Below are 10,562 nucleotides of genomic sequence, written 5' to 3'. Positions count from 1 at the left end.
AAAAATTCAATATGGAAAATTGTAAACCTATTTCTACTCCAATGGAAAATAATGCAGAACTGCTAATAACTGATAATGACAAGATATGTAAAGAAAGTGTACCCTATTTGGAAGCTGTAGGATGTCACCTGTACTTAGCACAGACTTCCAGACCAGACAATGCATTTACCACAAATGCAGTAAGCAAGTTTTGCAGTGATCAGAGAGGAAAGCAATGGATGGCAGTCAAGAGAATGTTCAGGTATTTAAATGGAACTGTTGATTATAAGTTAAAATGTTCTAAAACTGGAGATGTAAATTTGGAAGGATATAGTGATGCAGACTAGGGAAATGAGCTGTAAAGCAGACACTCCATCACTGGAAGTTGTTTTAGACTAATAGGAGGATTTATGTCATGGTTATGTAAGAGACAAAGGACTGTTGCTTTCAGTACTGTAGAAGCTGAATATATGGCCTTGTCCTCCACTATCCAAGAAGCTCTTTGGATCCATACACTGATGAGTGAAACAGAATCTCCTCCAATATTAAAGCCATCTGTGGTATTTTGTGACAATATGGGAGCTATTAAACTTGCAAAAAATAATGTCACCAGTGTAAGATGCAAACATATTGACATAAGGCATCACTTTATAAGACATCATGTGGAACAGAGAAATATAATCCTCAGTTATCTATCCACAGAAGAAATGTTATCTGCTCTCCTAACCAAGCCTCTCAGTAAGGACAAATTTCAGAAGCTGGTGAAACATAATGGTTGAAAAATTGTAATAAAGAAAATAAAAGTGATAGAGATCTGAATTTATTTTAAATAAATACTTTGTTGCCAATACTATGAGACATGACTAGTATATTAATACATACAGACTAGTATATTAATACATACACAATTCTGAGCTTGCTTTTTTTAATGGATACATGTAACTTTTTGCGAATTTCGGAATTATGTTTCAAAAGTATGAATAGTCACAGGATGTTAACTGTGTTGAGAAATGATATAGTGGAAGGATTACTAAGTATAGTAATTGCAAGAAAGGTAGAAACAAGGAATAATATACTTGACTGGTAGGGCAACTGAAAAATACTGTTATGTTATATTCTGGCATGAACAAAAATGATAAAACAGAACTGTATAAAGAATTGTATGCTAGAGTTAAGCATTAGTCTAGGCTGGTGATCAGTGAAGCAAAGAAACTACACAATATAGTAAACATTGAAAAGTCCAAAAACAAATGCAATTAATTCTATTGCTCACACTGAAGAAGAATTTAATAAATTTTGTATCCAATCCATGGGAGAAATCAGTAGCTCAATAAACAAACGTCCTGAAACTTCACTTAGTAACATGTATAACTTTCCAAGCACCGTCACAGAAGTGTGTCCAAAATAGGGAAAAATTTCAAACATTCAGCTAGTGTTGATTACTATGATTTGTCATGTAATTTGTTGAAAGAAGTTATTAATGGGATAATTTACTCTTTAACTTATTGTGTAAATAAATGTCTTGTTGACAGTAAGTTCCCCAATAAACTAAAAATATTTAGAGCTGTGCCCATATATAAAAAAAGGTGAAAAGAACTGTCCCACTAGCTACAGGCCCGTACCCATCACTCCTGTTTTTTTCCAAAATTTTTGAATCAATAATGTATAATCACGTTAGTGTTCACTTGGCTAAATCAAATGTAATCAGTGATAAGCAATTTGGATTTAGGAAAGATAAATCCACAACAGACGCAATGGATTCCTTAGTAAATTTTGTCCTAGATATGTTTGAGGCTAGGGGCTACATCCAGGCTACGTTTTGTGACTTGATCAGAGCTTTTGATTGTTAGAGCGTAATATTTTGTTGAATAAGCTGCTCTATTATGATTTTGATGGCAGCAGTGTAAGTATGTAAAAATATATCCTAGAGGACCGCCAACAAGTTGTGTGCACTGGTAGAGAGAAATCAAATTTGGTTTATGTTAGGCGTGGAGTGCCACTAGGGTCAGTGCTCGGACCTTTATTGTTCCTGTTAATGAATAATGATCAGCCTTTATTCACAAAATCCCACACAATATTGTATGTTGATGACACAACTTTCATAAATAATAGTTCAAATCTAGCCACACTGAAAACATTTACCGAAAATACCCTTGCTCAATCTTCATTGTGGTTCAGAGTGAATGGTTTCTTGCTGAATGAAAGTAAAATCCAGGAACTTTAATTTAGCTTGGCAGAGATCCCTAACCACCATGAATTAGAAAGGATTACATTTTTAGCTGTTACTATTGATAACAGATTGACCTAGGAACCACACATAAAAAATATATCGGGTGGACTTTCAAGAGTTGTTTATCTAATTAGAAATTAAAAAGACATGTTCCAGATACCTACGTAAGATCAGCATAGTTTGTTTTCTTCCAAAGCATTATATCATATGGAATTTATTGTGTGGTAGTGGTTGTCACATAAATGAGATCCTGCTTTTACAAAAGGAAGTATTAAGAATAATTACTGATTCCGGTAAATCACGACACTGTAAATCTCTGTTCATTAAATTGCAATGTCTGACAGTAGTAAACCTATTCATTTATTATCTTCTGTTGTACATTAGAAACAATGTTTCAAAATTTATATTGAGAAATGATATTCATTGCTATAATACTAGAAAAAGAACATGTGTAGACATGCCACATCATAGAGTATGCAAATCACAGAACTCCTACCTAGTCCTTGGACTAAGGATGTTTAACAGACTAAGCAAAGATTTTTAAAGAGTTGCTGTAAATATCGTTAAAGCCAAATTGTATAGGCTAGTAGTAAACAATCCTTTTTACACTGTTGATGAATTTTTTGAGAATCAAAGTACTGTTTTGTAACTTGTGGCTTCTACTTTTATCGATTTCATGCTAATTAAAGTACATTGAGAAATGTATGCCCTTGACTTTGTCTATTGCTGTAACTAGCTCAATGACAATAAAATTTTATTATTATTATGACATTAATGAATGAAATTCTTAAACTGTCAAAATATTTGTACATAAAGTTGAAAGAACCTCACTTTTCTTTTTTCTATTTAGAAATTATTTTCTCCAAAACTCCCATCCCATAGTCATTAGTTCGAAATTGAACTTAGGGAATGTACAATCAGAGTGGGCAATACTTGTCTGTACAAAATGTGAGAATTTTTTAGGTACATCTATGTCTACTCCCAAAATCAAAAAATATTTTTTTATAAAGAGGTGGAGCCCCTCCACGCCCACACCAGCATGATGGTCAACTCAAAAGGTCTACTGCTATCTCTGCATAAGGGTTAGTTTTCACTAGAGTGAGGTGTCACAGGATGTGGGTACTGCGATGTTTGCATATGTCTGGTTAAGGTTAACCATTAATACCCGCTCATCTGGAGATAGATTGGGTCGAAGTCGAACGAAGGGTAGCGGTGTGAAGGGCAGAGGAAAAAAGTGCCAAGGCAAGAGCCATTGTTAGGTCGGGTGGTAAGAGCAGTAGCGGATGTCTTGCTGCCTGCGATAGGTCATGCAAGGGTAGGCTTTGTTAGTAGTGGGTATCATGCATGTCGATACCTTTGGCGTGGTGCGGTGGTGTTGCTCGGCGGCTGCCACTGCGTGCCAGTGTTGAACTCTCGATCAATGTCAGCAACCTGCAACAGTTAGGTTTATCATCGTTTTTGTGTCCGATAGGTCGTATATCGGATGCAAAGTGTAGGGTGATGTTGGCGATTTGTTTGTGCGTCAGTAGGCGAGCTCGTCGGTTTCCGTGCTGTGGCCTGTTGGTCGGCTCTAATAGTAGCTGGTAATTTCCAGTCAACGTTGCTGATATGCAGGGGCTTGCCGACGTTTGTTGCTTGTTGGTGTATGTTAGCTTGCCATAGATGGTTATGCCTTAGCTAGTAGTGTCTTTGGCCGCTTATGCTTCCACCTATGGTTGTGGTCATAGTTTCCCAGAGTAAGGATGAAAGGCTTGTTCGAGTGTCTCGAGTTCCTGTATAGTCATGTGGCGTGTTTTTTGAATACTTCCTTGAGAGTTTCGAGGCGGTATTCATTGTGGAGATCCACGGAGCGTGTGTAGCGTGGAGCGTTGCTAATGAATCGTAGCTCTTTGTTCTGTATGATCTGCAGGCGGCGCAGTCGTGTAGGAGCTTCATAGCCCCAGACGGGAGCTGCGTACGTCATCAGAGGACTAATCAGTGTCATGTATATGGACCGCGACACCCTCCTATTCAGTGCGCTTTCCCTGTTCAGCATTGGGTAGAATTGTTTGAGCCTTGCGTGTGCTCTGTTGGCAACGTATTCGATGTGGTCCCCCCATGTAAGTTTCTGGTCCAGACAGACACCAAGATATCTAACTTTCTCTCGGAAACGTATTGGGCGTGTATGTATCTGTCTGCTGTGTTGATGTTTGTGCAGTAGTTTCGGTCTGCATGTAAACAGAACTGCTTCGCACTTGTCGACGTTTACTTTAGTACACCATCGTTCCAACCAAGGCTCGGCGGTTCTGAGTGCCATCTGTATTCGTGAGTTAATGGTCGGCGGTTTGCAATCTTGCGCAAGGATGGCTGTGTCATCTGCGTTGGTGGTTAACGTCATCAAAGAATCATGGACAAGTAAGTATTTAAACTAATCGCTCATTTTAAATAAATGTCATGCAAAATTGGTGTTTCTGAATCAGAAGAATTACTTTACAATGTTATAAGTGAGTGGGAAAACAATTAATAAATTTTTTTGAAAGCATTTTATAACAAAAATGAGATATATAGAAAATGTATATCCAATTGTTCTTTTTATGATATTATTCAGAAGTTATTGTTGTCCTCTGTCATGATTTTACTTCTTCACGACTTTCCACGAATTAAAATTGCCTACAATGTAATAATCAACACCGCACTATTGAAACGAGTTCATTTGTTTTTTTCATATGACTCTCATTGAACTCGTATAGCTGAGCTGAATTTGCTCACAGACGAGGATGATCAGACAAGAGCAGTACTTGGGAAATGGGAACTGTACACTGATCTCTTGATGATGACCATTTGAAAGCATTGCCAGGACCATGTGGTGTCATAAAGGAGACGGTTATATCTTGCAGCTCATGAGAAACACTTATTATCTGTCCCACCCACCACTAATTGTCCTACATGCAAGAAATGAAGTGGCTCACTACAAAGTCTTCTAATATATACTGTGGTCTTTGCATAACCTGAAGGTGTAACGCTTCAACAATCATCACTTCAGACCTAGAACACATTGCAAACTTCTGCAACCAACATTTATCTTGCACCTCCTAAAATACATTCCTGGAAATTGAAATAAGAACACCGTGAATTCATTGTCCCAGGAAGGGGAAACTTTATTGACACATTCCTGGGGTCAGATACATCACATGATCACACTGACAGAACCACAGGCACATAGACACAGGCAACAGAGCATGCACAATGTCGGCACTAGTACAGCGTATATCCACCTTTCGCAGCAATGCAGGCTGCTATTCTCCCATGGAGACGATCGTAGAGATGCTGGATGTAGTCCTGTGGAACGGCTTGCCATGCCATTTCCACCTGGCGCCTCAGTTGGACCAGCGTTCGTGCTGGACGTGCAGACCGCGTGAGACGACGCTTCATCCAGTCCCAAACATGCTCAATGGGGGACAGATCCGGAGATCTTGCTGGCCAGGGTAGTTGACTTACGCCTTCTAGAGCACGTTGGATGGCACGGGATACATGCGGACGTGCATTGTCCTGTTGGAACAGCAAGTTCCCTTGCCGGTCTAGGAATGGTAGAACGATGGGTTCGATGACGGTTTGGATGTACCGTGCACTATTCAGTGTCCCCTCGACGATCACCAGTGGTGTACGGCCAGTGTAGGAGATCGCTCCCCACACCATGATGCCGGGTGTTGGCCCTGTGTGCCTCGGTCGTATGCAGTCCTGATTGTGGCGCTCACCTGCACGGCGCCAAACACGCATACGACCATCATTGGCACCAGGGCAGAAGAGACTCTCATCGCTGAAGACGACACGTCTCCATTCGTCCCTCCATTCACGCCTGTCGCGACACCACTGGAGGCGGGCTGCACGATGTTGGGGCGTGAGCGGAAGACGGCCTAACGGTGTGCGGGACCGTAGCCCAGCTTCATGGAGACGGTTGCGAATGGTCCTCGCCGATACCCCAGGAGCAACAGTGTCCCTAATTTGCTGGGAAGTGGCGGTGCGGTCCCCTACGGCACTGCGTAGGATCCTACGGTCTTGGCGTGCATCCGTGCGTCGCTGCGGTCCGGTCCCAGGTCGACGGGCACGTGCACCTTCCGCCGACCACTGGCGACAACATCGATGTACTGTGGAGACCTCACGCCCCACGTGTTGAGCAATTCGGCGGTACGTCCACCCGGCCTCCCGCATGCCCACTATACGCCCTCGCTCAAAGTCCGTCAACTGCACATACGGTTCACGTCCACGCTGTCGCGGCATGCTACCAGTGTTAAAGACTGCGATGGAGCTCCGTATGCCACGGCAAACTGGCTGACACTGACGGCGGCGGTGCACAAATGCTGCGCAGCTAGCGCCATTCGACGGCCAACACCGCGGTTCCTGGTGTGTCCGCTGTGCTGTGCGTGTGATCATTGCTTGTACAGCCCTCTCGCAGTGTCCGGAGCAAGTATGGTGGGTCTGACACACCGGTGTCAATGTGTTCTTTTTTCCATTTCCAGGAGTGTATATGGTACACAAATGCATCAGGTACATCTCTGTGTATTTCTTTACTGTGACACTGTTTATGGTGAAACAACCAAGATTCAAATAAGTGCAGTAAATGCATGTGCATACTTCGTTCACTGGCTGGCATTTTACCCATTTGGTCGTAAGGAGTAGAATTTTGTGAGACCAAATAATGTGAGGAAGTGGGTATGAATTTCTGTATCTGCTGCTTATAGTAGCTGCCTAGTATCAGCAGAATCAATTGTACCTGCTCAGTATAGGTGACTGCTGAGATAGCGATATTTAGATTTTTAAACTACACATCACATTTCGTGCATGTATTACTATTTTGAGGTTCTGTACCAAGTGCATCTACATTATACACTTCACGAAGTTTTAAAGATGTTGCTTGTATAAAAATTATTTCAATTTCTTACGCTTTTATTTTTCCATATTGTTTTCTTCCTTTGCTTCTTACCTCTCCTGGATATTTAAGAGGGGATATAGTAGGTTGCTACAGCAGAAATACTAACATTCAATGCATCAACAACTCCACACCCAAGAATATAAACATCTGCACTGGCTTCTTCCATATCAAATTCGGGTAATGATGATCGTTCAGCTGGATTGTCACTAAATTTTTTCTTGTAGTGAGTGTAGCAAATCCTGCAGAATGGATGTGATGGTAATACCTTTGCTTGAGAACCAAGATATTTCTGGTATACATCTGACAGATTTCCAATGCTTTTCTTAAACACCACCTTCTTGGGTGTTTTTTTTAATAATCTACACACCTCACTCTTTCACTACTGTATTTCCTCACTAACATTGTATCTAACAGAAAGTTCAAACCAAACACAAAACTCGATGCAGAATGGTGTAAGTTATCTGTTGTTTGTGATAAACAGAAGTGTTTTGGACACAGTGTTGCCAACATGACATTTTACACTAGAAATTCAGTGATGCAAAAGATACACAATGCTGAAAAATCTTTAACACTTTACATGGAAAAATATTGCACACTGTGTTTGCATGGGCTACTAACATATTAACCAAAAAATATTTTATGTAAAAAGTTTTTGTATGGGGGTTTTCAATAAATAATTCACAAAAACTTGTAGAAATGCAATTTTTTACATTTTTAGTAATAAATATTTACGTAATACAGATAGCTTGAGCAGAGAAGATATTGCTTATAATTACATCAGTAGTATTTGGTTATATGACAGAAAAGGCAATGTTCTGGGACTTCCAAATGTAGAAAAACATTTTAAGTGGAAAAATTAACTTGAATTTCGTAGTTTCGTCTTCAATATGTAAGTTAAAGGAAGCCCATAAGTGTGTGGGTGTCAAATAATTTCAACACACTATGAGCGACCTCTATGCAAAACTTCTGCCAGGTTTCTAGTGCTTTTGGTTTGTTAGTTACATTTTTCTTGTTCTCTGCTGTTTTAAGAGTTATTTACAAAATATACATTTTTCAAAGGGCTGTACCATGTACAAAAATTAAGGTAAATCTTATGATTTAGAGGTATTATGATGTAGAGGTCTAATATATTTTTTTCCAGAGAAATTCATGATCAAGTTGACGTCTGTGATTTGAGATGAAACTACCCATGTAGTGCTCAGTTACTGTATTACCTTTGCAAGTGCAGTGATAATGCCTAACTCCTGTCAGGGGTGCATACAAGCTGACATTGGTTAATAAATTATTCTCAAAAATGGCTCTGAGTACTATGGGACTTAACATCTATGGTCATCAGCCCCCTAGAACTTAGAACTACTTAAACCTAACTAACCTAAGGACATCACACAACACCCAGTCATCACGAGGCAGAGAAAATCCCTGACCCCGCCGGGAACCGAACCCGGGAACCCAGGTGTGGGAAGCGAGAACACTACCGCACGACCACGGGCTACGGACAAATTATTCTCTCTGCTTAGGTTTGTGGAATATAAAACATCCAAAGGATGAGTAATTCCAGCATATTATGCTTAAGAGCCGGCCGCGGTGGTCTAGCGGTTCTAGGCGCTCAGTCCAGAACCACGCGACTGCTACGGTTGCAGGTTCGAATCCTGCCTCGGGCATGGATGTGTGTGATGTCCTTAGGTTAGTTAGGTTTAAATAGTTCTAAGTTCTAGGGGACTGATGACCACAGATGTTAAGTCCCATAGTGCTCAGAGCCATTTGAACCATTATGCTTAAGACACTGGTAAGAGTGGAAAATTGCAAGGCTAGTGATGTGTTTCCAGAGTGAGATTTTCACTCTGCAGCTGAGTGTGCGCTGATATGAAACTTCCTGGCAGATTAAAACTGTGTGCCGGACCAAGACTCGAACTCGGGACCTTTGCCTTTCGTGGGAAGTTTCTAGTGATGTGTATTGAAAACTAGCAGTTATAATAAGAATTGAAGTTGTTGCACTTTCGTGTTTGACCTTGAAATGTCCCCTTTTTAGAACAATTATACCAGAATGTGCTTAAACTGACACACAATATTTTTTTTAGCGCAACGCAATCTGACTTTCAGAAATCCCTACAAAAGAATGGCCCTTACTAACATTAACCTGTACCTTTCACAAATCACTTACCTCACAAAAATCTTGGTTACTCGAACTACTGCAATACAGCGAGCGCCACTACTGCCAGCTAAATAAAAGATTCAAACTACGGAAGGCACTAGCTACTGATAGGCATAGTTAGCAAATGAAAGATTTTAATAGAGAACAAACAATGTATTTACCTTAATAGTCATAATATATATAGCAGTTCATGACAAATTACAAAACTCCGCCATCTCTCTCCCCACATCCACCACTGCTGGCGGCTCACCTCCAACTGCGCAACGCTAGGCGCTGTACACATCCAGCTGCCGCTGCCCAACACTACAATGGCAGACAACAATGCAAACCAGCCACAGACTGCACACAGCACAGCCAGTGATTCTCACACAGAGCGCTACGTGGCGTTACCAATAAGAAAACATAAACAGCCTACTTACATAGCCCCCATGCTCCCCACAAAAAATTTTACAAATTGTTTTGGGCAGTGGCCAATAATGATTTGATAAAATTTTTCGTAATTACAATAACAAAGACATCAAATGCACGCATTTATTGATACAATGTTGGTCAAAAGCTAAAATTTTCTCACAGTCCATAAAGACAGTCCTGATCATTCATCACAGTAAAACAGCTGTTTCTTTTCTCAAAGTCTGAGCAGTAAAAGACAATGCACATGGAAGTAGTGGATTTCCATGCAATCTTGAAGAAGTAGTGTTGTCCATCCAATGGAAAGACAGTGCTGACTCTCGACATGCAGACAGGTAATGGGCCACAACAGAGCAAACCCACAGCGGAGTCAGTCGAAGTTTTGAAGAATACTGGTAGGCAGGTCATCACAGAGTAGACCCACTGTAGTCCTGGTAGAGATTACGGTATTGGTGGGCCACCTGAGGTGCAGACCCACTGCAGTCCTTGTAGAAATAATGGTATTGGTGGGCCATCAAAGATGCAGATCCACTGTAGTGCTTGTAGAGACGGCCAGCAGCCATCTGTTGCGACTGTGCAGGTGCACAATCACCATTGAAGAGTCTTGTGGATAATATAGCAAGTCCATAACCACCACTTGTGCACTCACAAAGTTTTTGGAATTGTCCTTAGAACCAGCAATGCTGTTATCCAGTCCTTTGCTGAATTATTAACACACGTGCAAACACTAACAGTCCCTACTTCTCGCATATTGTCCATATACTATGACCAACAGAAACGTGTGCAGTGAAATGTAACTTACAAGTTACTTAATTTGATGAACTGGTGTCAATTACAATTTTATAACATGAGAATACAATAACAAAGGTACAAAATACATCATT

Source organism: Schistocerca piceifrons, chromosome 10, assembly GCF_021461385.2.
Source record: "Schistocerca piceifrons isolate TAMUIC-IGC-003096 chromosome 10, iqSchPice1.1, whole genome shotgun sequence".
NCBI lineage: Eukaryota > Metazoa > Arthropoda > Insecta > Orthoptera > Acrididae > Schistocerca > Schistocerca piceifrons.
Note: the sequence above shows the minus strand (reverse complement) of the source record.